At 38.3% G+C, this 17,430-nt stretch overlaps 1 protein-coding gene across 3 annotated transcripts in view; it reads left to right on the forward strand.

Moving 5' to 3' along the window:
- The window catches only part of SORCS2 (sortilin related VPS10 domain containing receptor 2), a 536,859-nt gene that overhangs the window by 325,090 nt on the left and 194,339 nt on the right, over positions 1 to 17,430 (forward strand). The gene's annotated exons all lie outside the window — the stretch shown is intronic.

The raw sequence follows: 17,430 nt of genomic DNA on the forward strand, positions 1-17,430 counted from the left end.
CCTAGCTGGGATCAGCCATCACTGTTATGGAATCTTCCTAATGTAGGCAAAAATACGTGTGAGGCTTTATTTCACAGCACAGTGCAAAAGTGCTTAAAGGAGGTCCAATTTTCAAGGAGAAACTGTATTGTTGAAGGTATTGCCATGTGAGGAGTATCTGCATTGCAGTCTTGGCCACTGGCTTGCAAAGAGGTGGAAGTAAGGGGATCAAATTGGTGGGCTCATCTTTTCCTGGTTGTCTGTTCCTTAGGAAAACTATAAATAAGAACAACTACAACTAAAGCTTTGTCCTTTATACACAGATTCATCTCCACTAGAAGTTGGTTGGTTTTTCAATATCAGATAAAAGTTTTAATTAATAGTTTAATCTCTTAATCTCTTTCAGTAGTTCTCTTGTAGTGCTCTTAAATTACACAATTCCTAGGAGATGGGTGCTGTTTAAGTCCAGAGGAACCCAAAAGAATGCTAAGCTGGTTTTACCCAGAGCTGCATAATCTGGTAATTGCTTACAGTAATGCAATGTCTGTGATAAGATGATGTTCCTCCCTTGTAATTTTGACACCATGACATAATAGCTCTATAATATAGGTGCTGTTTAGTAGTTCTTGCTTGCTCCCCTGTCTCCAAACAAGTAAAGGTAAATAAATATATGGTAAAGACATTTTAAACATTTTTGCTTTTTTTGATGTTTAAACAAGAGAATTTTTTTCCTATGATTACTGCTTGCCATTTTCCAAAGCAAAGGATTGTCTCCAAGTGAATGTGCTGGGATGAGATATCAAATCCACTGTGTCTTTGCTCCCTAGGTAGCCTGATACAGCTAGAGGGAAGGGCAGCCAAATGTTAAATTATATGTCTCAGGCCATAGATACTAATTTCAAAGACAGCATTAAAACAGGGAAAACAATTAGCACCCTTCCTTGGGCTCATAGCTTTCAATGGGGTAAAATAACCATCCCTCAAAAATCCCCCATTGTTCTCCTCCACTGTAATGCTTCTATTTTTATTTTTCTTGTACCTCCTTTAAATTCATAATGGCCCAAGTTTATTCTCTCTCCCTCTATAAAGTATTTCTTTTGACCAAAAGGAGATATTCCTTATTTGTAAGAAGTGTGGATATGAATTTCTAGCCTGTTTTAATATGGTTTAGCAGGTGCAAGAGGGAGCAGAATTTCTTTCAGGTGGGCAGGTACTCCTTGGTGTAGCTGCAGCAGGTGAACTGCTGGCCCCTAGTGGTAAAGGGAAAGTAATTGGAGAGTCTGAGTATCCCTTGCTCAAAGATGATGTTTTCTGATGTTCTGATGTTATGTCATGCAAGTTACACCAAGAGTTGATGTAGAACTGAGACCATGGCTGCGATTTAGTTTCGGTTATATGAATTATTTAGTATGATTCAGAGAATCTTGCAATTAAATACTTTTCATTTTAACTAAATGAAAGAAAACTCAAACTGTGTGTGAGCACTGGAAGAATAAGATTTATGTATTAAGGGCCAATGGTAGAGTAATTTTAAGGGAACAAGCAGTCTGTTTTATAATTTCTGTGAGGAGGAAAAGTTTCTGTCAGGCTGGTTGTGAGAAATAGATGTCATTGTAAAACATAACCATCTGAAGGTAATTATTTATTTTCCAAGTGAATCCATAAAGAGATACAGCTCTCCCTGGGATATATGGGCAGCTAATGAGGAAAATAATATAAAGGCCAATTTGGTGGCCTACAGGTAAGTGCTGTGTTACAGGGCTGATCTCTGCCCATCTGGGACAGCAGAAGCCACAGATGAGACAAGATGCAACATTCTCATTTTTCATACACCAATAAACTGTGCTTCAGACCAGCAAGTGTTGCAGGGCTGCTCAGGTGATGAAATTTAGTAGTTGTCACATGGAAATCACAGCCAAAACATGGTGAATCTATCCAGAAGTCTCCAGGAGAAATGTTCATTATGGCAATACCTTAGAGGGATTCAAAGAAGGGAGGAAAATGCAAACCTTTCAGGACAGCTGAGAGGAGAAAAGCCTCCTTAATCAACCCAAGAAACAATTACTGTGAGAAGTGAGACATTTAGTCTAACTAATTTGTGTGTTGCCAGATGCTTTTACATTGCTTTATTTTCTTTGATTAATGTGTCTGAATTAAAACTTACCCATTGCTCAACTTGTATTTATACTAGACATAGTTACTCTCTGCTTAGTGCAGTCTTTTTTTAAAGGCCAGAAATAATGGCCCTGAGTCCTAATCCCAGAAACTGCTGTAATTCAGAGGTTGAAGCAAAAGATCTGTGCCAAGATAAAACGAGAATGGAATTTGATTTCCTGGCTCTGAATGGGGAGAGACTTTGGCATCAAGGTTCAGCTCCTGTTTTCTGGTTAGCCCAGACATAGCTGCCATTTCTGCACAGATATCCCCTTCTGTAAGACCTCCTTCATCCTCACCCCTTTTTCCTCTGAAGTGACAGAAAGGATCTGCTTACGCTTACGTGCACCTCAATAACAGTACTTCCCAAACGTTCCCTGGCAGGACTATTTGTAGTGACTAATAGTTTCTCTTTGTGTATTTATTTGCTCCCTTTCCCCCTGCATCATCCCCCCTTCCCTCCCCAGGACCAAGGCTGTAGAACCCAGCTTCTTCCTGCCTAGCTGCAGGCTGGCTGGTGGTATTGGGGTTGTTAGGACCTGAATGAAGAAAGTGGCAAAAGGAAATTTAAAAAGCCATAAATTGCAAGAAGCAGAGCAGCCAGGTGTTGTTTACTCAGTATAGCTTCCATTAAGTTTTTAGCACTGTAGAAATTTTCATGTTTAAGATTTTTCTCTAAAAGTGTCAATTTTTCAGTGGTCTTTTGGAGCTTTTCCCTGGGTGTCCCCCACCTTGGAAGAATGCATTGCTTTACTGTAACTGCTGGAAATCAGGCTTTGTGTTTGGTTGTTAGTACTGTTCCCCTCATTCACAGGGAGCACTGGCTTGGAAGAAAAGACTGATGCCTCTTCTGGCATTCATAATAGGATTTCCTTCCATTTACAGGACCTTAACATTACTTACTCAGCTGTGCAGGGGTTGATGTCAGTGAATTGCTGCCTGAGTCATTTTTGAGTTATTTAACATGTTGAAAATAAGCCTGAAGCTGTCAGACAAGTAACATCTACATAGGCTTTTTCTAGCTGCAGCCATTCTCAATTTCTGTGCTATATTAGAGCTCAGCTAATAATAGTACTTTGGGTGATAGTTTGATGGGAAGCTTTGTTAATGCACTTGTGAGGACTAAAGAGACCAGTTAAGTCAGTGCTAGAAGTGTGAGAGAGGCAATGAAGCTAAACTGGAGATTGAAGGAATAGATGGAGCAGCGAGTTGTTTTGCTAAAGCAGACAAAATATGTGTGCAGGCCTTTGCAGCACATGAACTAGAGAGTAGGTACAACAGCTACATTGCCATAGTTACAGCTTTTCTTTCTTTTTGTTTGTTAAAAGTGAGGTAAATTTTGTAAATATGAGTACAGGTATTCAGTTCCTTGCTACATGTTAGTACTCATTCTCACACTGAATCTTTTTTTCTGCACTAGCCTGTAATTTAGCCCAAGTTAATTAGGAAGAAGGTGAGTGGTGCATCTTTTTTGAGCTGTCAGCAGATGACATACAGAAGGCACCCAGGTCTGCAGAACCATGTAGCAAAGTAAAGTGGGGCCTTCTGCAAGATGATTTGGGTCCTGGAAGGTCAAAAGAGAAGAGTGGTGGCAATGAGAGCTGCATCTGAGGAGAGCAGGGGATGCTGGTGAGGATGCTCTTGTGGCAGAGCTTTGTATCAAATGTGTCTGGTGGGCCAGACCCCTGTTGGGTAGCATTGATGGAGTCAGTGGTGCTTGTTGACTTGCTGCCTTTGAGATTTTTGTCTCAAGTGACACTTCTCTGGTCTTAGAGGTGTGAATTAGCTGACACCCACCACTGTCTGATCTGAGTAAGACATCCTGGTTAGGAAAGAAAGAATAAAATATCTAATAATAAACACAATAGTCGCTGCAAGACTGTAACCTTGTAGAAATCATATTTTTTCTCCATTTAAATTAAGTTCAGAAAAACATATGCTTTCTTAAAGTTAATGGTTTTATAATTGTATCAATAAGGTGGTAATAACTACAGTATAATACATGTTTACTTCAGTGGCTGTGTGTTTCCCTCTATGTGGGAGGAGTGGTAGGGTGAGATCTAAGCATACCCTGCCAGAGTTATTTTGTTTACTTCCTTGGATTGTCTTATCCCTTTTCTCTCTCCCTGTGGAATAACTGTAATGTATTAGATAAATTCTGTTCATTCTAGAATATTGTATAGATAAGCTTGAAACTATTCTAAAAAAATACTAGATTCTGTGGATTGGTTTTTATTTCCTTTGTTCATATTGAATAAGACTCTAGAGGAAGAATTATATGGTATTGTTTGGTGTTAGTAATAGTGGCAGAAGACAGCTTTATCTATTTGAATTCAATTTCCTTATCTAAGTCTGGAAAGCATCAAGGACAGCACAAAGGAACAGGACAGGGTAAGAGTGAGAAACATGCTGAAAAAGATGGTGAAACATGAAAGTACAGTAATGTAAAGAAACTAAGCTTGGGACAGCCTTTTGTAGCTTTCTCCATAAATGCTTGCCTTTAAGGGGTGAGCCAGCATGTGAAGCAGAAAAACCCCTGCACATGTACTTGCTGCTGATTGCCACTGTCAGCTTGTCTTTGTTGCTTCCCGGCAGAGAATTTTGGTACAAGTTTCAAACATTTTATAGAGAAACTGCCAGCCAGACATGTACAGCAGGCTGGTCTGGGGCTGTGCAAGGATGCAAGGCTGTTGCAGAACACAGCCCATGGGAGGCTTTCTGCTGTCTTCCCCTGCATGGCTCAGTGTGGCAGCTTTGTGATGGGAACCATGGCACGTTTGACTTTCAGCTGCATGTGTTCTTTTGATTGCAGAAAGCTGGTCAGTGGAGGCTCACAAAAATTCCTGTAAATTACCTCCATGGAGAGTTGTGGAGGCCACAAGTGCGTGTTACACTGTGGGAGATATTGTCTGTAATCTATATATAATGTACAAAGGGAGCAGAGCAAGATCTTCCCACCTAGGAATGGCAATTTTCTGTCCAGATTGAACTCTGGTTTGGATGTGAGGAAGATGATGGGGTCAATATTTTGTGTATCCCCCTTTTTTCCAAGTGTGCAGTTTTCTAACAGCATACATCAGCAGATGTGCTCCTGTCTTGTATTCCCTTTGTTATTTCTTGGCATGCTTTGCTTTTCCCCCATCTCTTCCTACATGAACCAAGTGATAAACCTTGAAAGCAAACATGCAAGAATAAACAGATTGTCCACTCTCTGCATCCCTTACAGACAGTGCAGACTTTGAAATGCTTTTTGTTTCGGGTAGAAATGTCAAAATAATCAGAGGCTGCAAAGCTACTGCTTTGCATTAAGGGAGAATGTTGACACCATTTTCACTAGCATCAAGCCCCTTAATGAGCAACTGTTAAGGAAGAGAGGACAATACAACACAAGTAATTGTATTTCTCTTTGGGATTACTCTGTCAGCTACAGTTCTTTTCAGAAAAGCAGAATAGTATTTTTATGCTAATTAGAAATGTAATATATATTGAGGAGTGAGATTCTCTTTTTACACCTGGAATATGAAGCTTCCAATCATCCTGCAAAATTGAATAGCCATTTCTGCCACTGTGTGTTGAGAGCACACTTGCAGATGTGATGTGGGGCCATTAATGAGTCAATGGTAGATCATTGTCCTAACCTTGTCTTGGTTTCTGAGTAATTTATAGATAAAGTGTGAATATCTTTGGACAGTGTAATTGGATAAGGTGCCTCTTCTTGAGATTTTTTAAAACTCACTGGTCTCTTGCCTGGTACAGATATGCTTGCAGGGACATTTTTAGTAGTTAAAGCATTGAGAAATGGAAACCAAGGGAAGTAGTCTCGCTTTGTGGGATTTTAGTATGCAAAGGCTATTAATACCAATGGTGCTAATGCTTTTAAATTCTGCTAGTATTCAAATGTAAAAAAAAAAATATGCAAGTTCGTGTAAAATATGCATACCTTTTTAGTCAGGATTGTCTGAAAACCGACATATTGCTGGTCTAGATTTTACTGAAATTGCTTTAGCTTTTATGAAAAAATAGAGCAATCACAAGCTGTATTAAATGGAGGTCATCACTCACTGGTTTCTGTACTGTGTAGCTGTGATGCTTTGTGCTTTCTCTGGTGATTCCACTGTCACTGTTTCACAAAGGCTGTTCATGTAGGATCCGTAAGCAAAGTGAAGCATTTTTTTTAATAAAAAGAGCTTTATAAGATAGTTCTGTATAAGAATTGGTTTAATACTGGGCCAAAGTCAAAAGAGAATGCCAAAGTTCTGGTTCCTAAAGACTGCAAAATTTGGCAGGGGAACGAGCTTAAAGATCTCTTTTTTTCCCTGACAAAAAAATAATTGTGTATTAAGTATTTAGAAGCAATATTTGTTGTTGTTATAATGGGGTTTTTTTTGTCACTGTTAGTATAGAAGCAGATTTTTATGGTCAACCAGTGCTGATATTTTGAGGAACACAAATAAAATGTCAAGGGGCTGAATTAAAAAACTCAAACATTACTTTCTCTGTATTCTCTCATTACTCTTCATCTACTTCCTAAGTGATACTTCCTACTCATACAGTGACTTTAAAGAAGTATCAGCTTGTTGATTTGCATATACACATCTGAAATATTTACTTTTTTTGTTCTTAAAGATTTTGAATTTATTTTGCTCTGTAATTATATTATTGCTGAGGGCCTAATTCTAACAGCTGTCATTTTAACTGGGTTGATATTTTCGTTGGAGCCTTATCTCTAAAAATTAGATTTATACCTCATATTAGATTTAAACCTCATATTAGTATTAAGGACTGCCTTGTTTTCTCCTGAATGCTTTGATTTTATGTCTTCATCTCTAGAAGGTCACAAGTTCTGGCTGTCCCTCTGTTTTCAAACAAAATGAGATCTTTTAGATGCATTTTGTGTTGCGGCCTAACAAATAATATTTGGTTATGTACTTAATGAAAAGATTGCTGGTGGATTCTCTTGTGCTACTTTTAGTTGTTATCTGTGCTCATTGATCCATGACAGCAGTTTAATTACACGAAAAATGAATGTCGATGGATGGAGAAAGAAATAAATCTTTTAAATCTGTGCAGCATAGTTCACTGAAATTACTGAGTTTACTGCACTTCCTCAGACTACCTTTAAGAAAGGTTGAAATGGAGCTCTAATACTGTACTGTGTGTCTGCATCCTTCAGCACCATGTTTAACCTGTCTCTCACTGCTTTTTAAATGAAGGCCTGGAACAATAAGCTAATTTATAGAGGAGAGTTTTGTAGACTTCAGGTGACCTGTCTTTATATGATATCTTATGTTTATATTGGGTTGATTTGCTGTGGATTTATTTGAGCCACACTTAGAATGTCAAGAATTAACTATGAAAGGGTAGAAAGCAGGCTTAACTCTTACCCAGATAACATATCAAAAAGAGCTATTGACTGAGCTTAGCTTTGTCTCTTAGCTGTCTAACTGGCAACATTTTAGTTGAGTGGAAAATGCAGAGTTCATTCTGTTTTGCTGCAAGGAAGCGTGTTCTGGAGAATTTTTTTGAACATAACATATTGTTCAGCCATCATGAGCTGTGTACAGGTCAGTATCTGTTAATGCTCTCTGAAAATAACACAGTAGTTGTATGAACTGGTTGTTGCTAATTTCTATTCCCAGTCTAAAAATTGTTCAAGATTTTTGGCTGCATTTTCTGGCCATCTACTGAATTGCTGGGTGAAAATACAGTAATTTAGAACAATCCAAATTTTTTAACTCTGCTTTGTAAGTGAATTTCCCAAAGGTTTTGATAAAGCCTTTAATTACAGCGTAGCCATGGAATAAATATCCATAGGACAATGCAGGTACCATTTAGAGCTCAGCTACATCACCTTTATGGCAGTCATGCTTAATGTCAACTAATGAGCATGGAGCTCATGAGAGAGTAGATATTGGCAGGATAACACACACCTTGCTGCAACTACAAAAGGTCATTGGATTTTTAAGCTTTCAGTTAGCAAACAGCCACTTAAATGGGCAGGAACCAGGACCAGTATTTCAGCCATGGTCACAGTAAAGTCACTTAAATAAATAAATAAAAGCAGTGAAAATCTGACAGCTTCCACCTCCATGGCAGTAAGAAGAAAGCAGACCTGACCTCGGTGGCTCTTACCTACCTTCCCTCCATTGAGTGCAAGGCAGCAAAGAAAACCCCAAACTTTTCTATTAAGTATTAATCAAACCGTGTAGAGACTTTTTTTTTTTTTTTTTTTTTGCTTCTCTCTTCATGTTATGGTGCTCACTTTTGAAACTAAGACTGGCTGAAGTGATTTCCCTGAAATCAGACAGAGGCTGCAATGTAAAAAAAAGAACTCATAATTTGCACTGGTTCAATATTTTATCCCTTGGGATATGTATTTTATATGAGTGGTGTGTGGCCAGTGTTTCCAGCTTGCTCCTGTATTTGATTTTATAGTCACAGTAATGAATATTGCTCATCTTGGTTCCTGCTAGACCATTTATTGTTTTAAAATCTGCATGCTGTGTTATCCTCAAGTTGAACTCAAGGGTTGATATATAACAATCCAGTGTTTATGGCTCATTTAATATTGCAGTTTTTAAACAGTTTTTCATACTCCTTTGTCCTTTTTTCAGAATTGCTGCAAGGACTGAGTGTCCTAACTGACCAGGTGTATTGAACAAAGAATTAGCTTGCAAAATATTAAAGAAAAGTTGTATGTGGAAAAAGGAAAAGTTGTTTGTTACACTGTACCTCTGGTTCCTCATGATTTAGGAAAAGGAGAAATTCTTCTACTGTATATAATTTCTCTTTTAAAGAATGGCCTTTTCCCCATCATAATTCTTCAATCCTGTGACTTGTAAAAAGAAAACATAAAAGGACTGCTGCTGTAGTTGTGTCGTCTTGTGCAGTGTTGGCCCGACCCAGAAATTATACAAATGTTGGTAATAATTACTAGTAATCTAGTAGGGAGAAAGGTCTCACTTCCTTTCACTGCAGCAATAAAATATAGGCATTTAGTACATTTTAGTTGTCAAATTAATAAAAAGCCGATGACATCTCACAATGAAAAGTCATAAAACTGGAGAGAGACATGAAATATATCATTGATTGGCTATAACAAGATTTGTTTAGAGACTGAGGAAATGTACACTGAGAGGCAGATTTTTAGAAATAGCCAGTAAAGATTTAAAACTTGGCCTTTCATTGTCATTATTGACTTCCTCTTTGTGTGTGTTTGCTGTTAAAACCTTAAGCATCTAATCCTGTGTTAAGTTTGCATTTCTAAATCAATACTAAAAAAGGAAACTTTTGTTTGAAGAGTTTTTTTCTATCTCTGACACAACAAATGGAAACTATTAATGAGGAAATCCTAATTTCCATCTGCATTTCTTCCATGCATTATAAAATGACTTGAAACTATAGATAGATGTTATTGGTTGGTCAGTCATTCATGTTTTCTGGTATGAATTGCTGTTATTATTACTCTTAAGAATGTGTTAGATGGGTGACTGGGGTCTGTTGCTGTTGGTACTCTCTTTGCAGCAAGGGGATTGTTGGGCACCTCCCAAAGCAATAAGATGAGACTTGTGGAACTGTGATGCAGGCTGTAAATTGGTGTAATGAGAGTGCAACAGTACAGAAAAATAGGTGTCCTTTCTGCAAGATCACAGGATGTCTGGAGATGGACATAGTGAGCTGGGGATACCTCTTCTAACTTTGAGTTTGTTAACACCTGATCTCCTTACAATCCAGATCTTTTGTCTTTGGAAAAGCTATCTTCTTCCTCAATTGTGCACTGTTAACCTTCAGGAAGAAATTAAATTCAGAATAATATGCACACATGACAGATTTGAGCTCCATCTTTGCTGAAGTGTCTTTTCACTCCTACTAATAATAACTTGGTTGAGGTTATTTTGGAAAATGTAATAGAAAATACTCAACTAGGGGTCACACACCATTTTAGATAGTATTCAATGTCCGTGGCCATTTCCTATTGGTTACTTGGGCATAAAAGTGTTTGCTGTGTGTTGCCTCAGATAGGCTCTACTGAAGTACAGTAAGTGTCTTTTTTAAAACAACAGCTGTATTAATATTAGGGAGGTTTTGCTGCAGCCATGGGAAATGGGGACAATAACAGTTTAGTTTTGTGTCTAATGTTACTCCAATAGAGATGGTAAAAATGAATAGGCAGGGGTCTTCTGATAAAGGCAACTGTGTATCTGTAGATCAAAACCACTTGCAGGTCATTTTGAGCTAACAATCTGTGGTGGGCATTGTTTTAGCAGGGTATAATGAGAAAGGTGGTAGTTCTGACAGGAAACAAGGATCAATAAGGTATGATTGAAATAACTAAATTCCTTTAGAATTAACCTTGAATGAAAGTCACAGTGTGATTAATAAAGGAAGTATTTATTAAGTTCTTTTTTAATATTATTAATGCATAGGAAGTACAGAAAATTATTGATGTATTTGTGGAACTTGAGTATCTTCCTCAGTTGCATGCCAATACATGCTTTATGAAATATATTATCAGTGAACTATTTCAGTGTGGTACCACTCAGATTTGGCAGCAGGTGTGAATATCATCTCCCTTCTGAAGCAAGTTCATTGTCATTTGTTCAATTTAACACAGGTATTTTCTGCTGAAGGGAAAATATCAGTTGCTACCTGCTTGATGAGGCTATTCAGATTCCATGGCTCTTTTAGTAAAGGTGGATTTTTTTTTTTCATTCATTGAGAATGTGACCTGCTGAAATCTGTAGTTGTTAGGCAAGTTCTTTAGCTGTCAGCTCTCACTCTGTTGTAGAAGCTTCATTGGCCCTATATGTGACTTAGAATCCTTCTGGGGTGAGCAGAACTGCTCACCCTAGAAATATTAAATATTACTAATAAATGGCAAATGACACATTATCTAGGGGAATTCAGATCTGCAGAATGTGCAGATCTACATGGTGAACCTTTGTGAGGAGCAGTGGCAATAGAAATTTGGGTATTGAGACAAACAACTTTGGCTTTTGACTCTTAAAATTGTCACAGATGGCAGGGAGACAAATTAACAATTCTTTGAGAAAACATTTGTGTGTGTTACCAGGCTTTTGACAGATGGGTTTCTGCAGTAAGGCCTGCAAGCTCTAGTTTCCACTGCTGCTGTTGACTTATGAATTCAGGGGAGTTAGCATTGGATCAATAGGGATTTCTGAAGCCTTCAAGGCTTGTACAGGGAGGTGAGTGAGGGAGTGATATCCTTGGATATTCAAGAGGTTACTTGGTAATAAGTCAGGCAAAGATATGAGTTTCTGCAACATTAATATGAAAGAATGAACTTTTTAACTTGAAATATATTAATTTTTCTTTCTTCAAGAAATGTGTGCATGATTGATATTCAACTTGGTTAAGTTTGGTAAATGGATCAGCAGTTTCTGTGGTGGAGCCTGATCACTGGACAGGCTGATTATAAAAGCAGAGTTGTGTTTTTCCTCCTGAGAGCCTCAAACAGAATCCCTTTGTTGCAGTTTTCCTTGAGGTGGCTGAGCCTATCAGTGATTCCCCTCTGGATCTGCAGGAGCAGCATCTCATGGATCTGCCCTGTATCCACCCTGTGCCAGAAATTTTGAACCACCTGGCTCCTGGAGTGGGGAAGGAGTAAAGGCCTTAAGAAGACACAAATTGCTACTGATTGGTTACAAAATAAATCAGAAGGGACCTAAATCTAAATATTTGATAAAAACTAGAGAGTCAGAGCAGGGCAGGGTTGTTGTGTATGCTGAAATTATAATGTCGTAAGCTTCTTTTCTCAGATGTCTTCAAATTTCTTCTAAAAGGGAAAAAAAAAGGGCTGGATTAAACTGACCTCAGATTTGCTCCCCAAAGTCATATTTAACATAGAGGAAAAGTAGTTCTTAAAGAGAATTAAGAGTGTTTATCTGGGTGGTTGTAGAAATTCTCGTCATTTTGGATAAGAGCCAATATGCAGAAATGAAGAATTAGGAAGCAAGGAAAAGGCCTGGTGTAAATAGGCCTCACCCAGAGGGTGGCTGGGCACTGGAACTGGCTCCTCAGAGCAGTGGTCACAACACCAAGGCTGACAGAGTTCAGGAAGTGTTTGGACAATGCTTTTGGGCACACTGAGTGACTCTTGGGGATGGTGCTGTGCAGGGCCAGGAGTTGGACTCAATGATCCTTGTGGGTCTCTTCCAACTCAGGACAGTCTATTATTCTATAAGAAAAGAACACCAGGATTTATTGGCATCAGAGATTTCAGTAAAAGGCATGTGTCACTTCAGGAGGCATGGAGAGGATTCCATGGAGAGAGGTATTTGGTGGGCATTTCCTGTAGGATTTGTAGTAGTAGAGCAAATACAAACCACATAATGGGAGTTTCAATGTGAAGAAAAAAATGGAAAAGTCCTTTTGTTAAGGCAACGAGAGCAAATGGGGGGCACAGCAAAGTGCTCAGTGTACCACCCTACCTGTCCATGGTTTGTGGCAGGTACCACTGTATCCCTTTTCTAGATCACCTGTGAGTGGCCAGAACCTCTCTGTTACCAAAGAAGTAAGCCAATATTACCCTTTGAAAAATCTCCCTCTAAGTCTCAGTAGCACAAGATGGGAAGGCAGATCTATTGGACAACAGTGATTTTGTGCATTAGTGCATGACTGTGTTGGATTTGGGAATCCCCAATGTCAAATTTTAACTGTACCCTAATTGCATCTGGACCACTATATAAATCTGCTCCAAAATACAAATGCATTAATTCTAATCTTAATAAAAGCAGCAGCTGCAGATGGCATTAAGGTCTTCAGGAAAAAAGCTTAAAGTATCACTGTAGGTGAATTTTCATATTTTAAAATTATTGAATATTTAAGTAAGTTTCCAATTAATTGTAATTCTTCTTTTTGCAATTGATCATTCAACAGAATGTTTAATGCCAGGGAAGTAATGCTTCTGACAGGCTAAAGAAGAGAGGAGAAACTTAGGATTCCTTCAGACTAGGAAGAAAGACAATTCATTGCTGATAGTACTTTAGGAAATGTTAGGAAGAGCCTGTCAGTGCATGGGTGAGAGCATCTTCTGGGCATGCTGATAGACAAGGCTAATAAAGCGAGGGCTCAAGAACATGAAAGAAGAAGTGTTTGGCAGGAAGCCATAAGCAAAAAAATTCCTCTCTGTATTTAAAAATGAGTAGAACTGCAATTGAAAGGAGGTGGGGAAAAGCAAGGCTAGATGTGTAAAGAGCAGAAGCAGAGTACTGGTGTGCTATTTGTGCAGGAAACCAAGGCTGGTGAGCTGGGGTAAGATTCTGTCCCAGTTACTAAATTTCATGTGAACATGGACAAGACAAAACCATGCATTTAAAAATTGCTTTGTTTTCGCTGCTACAACATCAGGTCTTCTTATTTCAGTTTTCAGCTGTCATATCCTAACATACATGCAGCATTGAAATTGAACATTTCTCTTTCATCACATCTTTTCCTTGTTTAGGTAAGAACAGTTTGCTCTTGCTGAACAGATTGAGCTTGGAGACCTTACATGGTAAAGCTGACTTTTCAGCTCTTAGAGCATTTCTATGGCTTATATTTTCCTTACAGATTTGTGGGATTATAAAATTTTACATTTGAGAAAATTTACTTGCTAAGTATACTCTGTCCCACCTACCTAATATTCAGTATTGATTTTTTTCGGTGTGATCATTGATGGTGGCAAATTTCTGGGAGATAAGGAACCCCGAATGCTGCTTCACTTACATAAGCACTAATTGGAGCAGCTGGCTATTTCTTGAGTTGCTTACAGAATATGTAATTATAATTGTGGGTGAGATTGGCTAGTCAAAGGCTGTTTTGCTGGCTTCCTTCTGGAGTTCATAGCATACTTCACTTCTTAGCCTGTGGGAGCAAAGCTAAGCAATGAGAGCTTTAGAAAGTCCCACCCTACAATTACAACCAAAAATAATTTTTTAGCAAGTGGTTGTCACTGCTTCCTTTTATTTTAAAGCTGAGCCACCTGCTGAGAGTTTGATTCTCTAGAACTCTGAAGATGATTTGAAGGCGGAGGAATTCAACCTAAAAATTATTTAGAGGGGCTCTTCAATGCTTCAACAAAGACACAGTTGTAGGCCTGTCATTTCTGGGCCTTCAGGACTAAGAAATAAGTGTTGGATGCTTTGGAAAGGGAGTATTTGCATCTAAACATATGCCTGTGTGCTTTGTACATGTTCATAGAAACTCAGAAACTGTCAATTTTTGCCCTCCTTGGGTTGATTTAGAAGTACGTATTGAAGAATCTGGATTACTCTCTTTTCATCATCCTGATTACCTTATTTTAAAATATGTATTACCCAAAGGACTGCAATTCTTTAAGACTATGGTTAGCTAAATTTAAGACTATGGTTAGCTAATAAAACAGTGAGACTGTTGGTATTAGCAAATGAATCACTTTCAGCAGAACTGCAGAAAAGCTGGATTTTCAGAAGGAATCTGGCGTGCTGCTTTGTAAATAGAGCAGCACATGTGGGACTGTGTTGTGTTCAGCACTTACACCAGAGTCATCCTGATCAACTCCTCTAAAGTTGCCAAATCCATGCCACCGTCATGGTGAGAGAGAATATAAACTGTGGTGTCCCTTGGCTTGCTTTACTCCTGGGTGGATTACCAAGGTTCAGCACTCAGATTGTTGCTGACTTGTGACCCCCAGCAGTGCATCTCCCCTTGTTGCACCCTGGCTGAACAATTGCAGGAGGCTGATGAAAATGTCACTTGGGAACAAGGTATCTGGGTTCCTGTGTGTAAAAAAAACAACTGATTTTTTTTTTCCTCCTGGGAGACTGAATTTGTTGTTTGGTTTGGCTTTTCAGAGTCTATCTGAAGGTGTGCAGTAAAGGTTTTTTTCTGTATTTGATGTAAACAATTTGGGAAGACAGTATTTTGGCTTTTCAGGGTGGGCGTTGTTGGTCCTGCAGTGCAAATGGATGGGGATCTCTGCAGTGCTCTGCTAATGCTCTGCTGGAAAAGTAAATTGAAAACCAGGAACATTGCTGATCCTTTCTAAGTTCTTCCACAATGATTTAGTATTCCCTCATTCGTTCCAAAGCTTGATTTTTGCATTTATTTTAATTTGAGCCTCCAGTGACACCCATCAAGCCTGATTATACAAAGGGTTTGCAGTCACACACTACTCAAGAAGAAGGAAGGATATAAACATTACTGCTTGCCTCATAAAGAAACATATTAATCTCACTCTGCCAGGCCTTTGTGAACCTTTGCAGTGGATAAATGATACTACAGTTCTTCAGCCATGTAGGGAAGGCAAAGCTTGTGACTTGACTTGTGCTGTCAGCTATCATTGGAAACATAAAGTCTGTGTTTCTACAACTGCTGACAGTTTGTAGAAATAGTGAATAAAAATATGCATTCTTAGTCAAATTGTGCTGCCTAACCAGAATACACTGTTAGTCTGATATCCTATTTTTGGGTGAAATATAATATATTTGATTGAATAATTCTATTGTGAGTTTAGTATTTCATCTTTCTCTCTGTATTTTCAAGGCTATAAATAAATTCATGAGATCATTTTGACATCTTACAATAAATATCTATGGTAATTCCTGGATAAGAGATAAGAATTATTTTGTTATTTTTATCAATCAATACTTACATATATTCATTGCTATAATATTTTAGTCACCTTATCAAAAACTTACAATTGTACTCCTAAGACTATAATTTCAAGAAATGTCCTTTCTGGTAGTCAGTGTTAACTGGTGCTTTGAAAGGTAGATTTAAAAAAGGATTCTATTATTGTATACTTGAGGTCATAAATAGAATCATAAATAAAACACAATAATTCAAACTTTAATTCATGTTTCTTTGTAATTATAGAAAACACAAGTGGCTATTTGTCCTCTGTAATTTTCTGGCTGTATTTCCTATAAATGCCAGCTCTACCATTTTTTCCATATATTTTCATTTTGTTAGCTGAAGGAAAATGTCATTTCCCAGCAGACAGAATCAGAATCCTCTGTAAATAAAGTAAAATCAGAAATGTAAAATGTCAGCAACTGTTTTCATTTAAAGAAGGCCATTTTCTTTGTGTGTTTGCATGCAGTGAATAGGGAAAAGAAGTTTTTTTTTTTTCACCAGTATTGCCAATAAAGATGATATTTCAAGCAGCATTTTTAATTTGTTCTTCTCCAGGGGCTGACAATGAATTATTAACAGTTTTTAAAAGCGATGCTGCCAGTTCACAGTGTCTGTAATCCGAGGTTGAGTCCTATCCTCCTTGAAGGAACAATACTTTGTTCTGTGAATTCAGTGCAATCTCAGCTGGGGTCACATGGCCTTCAAGAAATGTCTGTTGTGGGCTGAGATGGTATCATCCCTGAATTGCTCAACATTTTGCATTGGAAGTTTTGCCAGAAGGCAGCTGAGGTAGCAGAACAAATGATCCAAGTGCTTTTCAGCATCTTTTGTGCAAAATAGCAATCTTTGTTTAATCAAGGTTCAGTAGCTATCCAAGTCAAGCCACCCAAGTCTGTGCGGAGGACGCGGGATCCTTATACAATCAATTCCTCAGTCAACAGCAGGAGGGGTGGACTTCAGCCAAAGAATTAGCCAGCAGCTTATATGAGGAAAAGGCTTATGCCTTGTAGAAACATGGAGCCATTGGAGCTGCCAGCTTTCAGGTTTTTCTTGGTTTATTTTAATCATAAAGAAAAAAGTTTGGGAGGGTGAGATTAGTACATTGGGCTCCAACTTAATTCCAAAACATGCAGAGCTATCTTTGATTTACCTAACCTAACCTCAGTTTTTCCTTGTGAAGCGGGCGTGGCCTTTGGAGGGTGCATTTCCTTCCATCTAGGATGTGCATAGCCCAGGGTGAGCCTTCACTCACTGGAGAAAGACCACAAACCATGGCATACCCACAAGTTAAGTATTATCCTTGGATGTCTGCAGTTGGGAGGGATGAATTTGGTGCTAACGCCTCAAACGCACAATCGCGTATGGTGTCTGACAAAGTCATGTAAGTTGTCTTTAGCATTGTGTATTAGGCTGTAGTGCATTCATTTGTGTTTATTGTGATCTAAGGCTGTATACACTGTTGTGATGGTTGCCACGGGCCACGTAATATTTGTTAGCTGAATAAACTATAATAACTGGATTTGGAATCTAATCCCTGGCTGAATGTGTGCATGGACTATTGTTATTGAACTTTATTAAAGTATTTGTGTGCTAAGAAACCAACATTAATAGATGGGAATCTAAGGTAGATAGATGTGATCTGCTTAGTTTAATATCCTGTCTCAAAAAGAAATTTGTTTA

The sequence above is a fragment of the Molothrus ater genome, chromosome 4 (assembly GCF_012460135.2).
Source record: "Molothrus ater isolate BHLD 08-10-18 breed brown headed cowbird chromosome 4, BPBGC_Mater_1.1, whole genome shotgun sequence".
Classification (NCBI taxonomy): Eukaryota; Metazoa; Chordata; class Aves; order Passeriformes; family Icteridae; genus Molothrus; species Molothrus ater.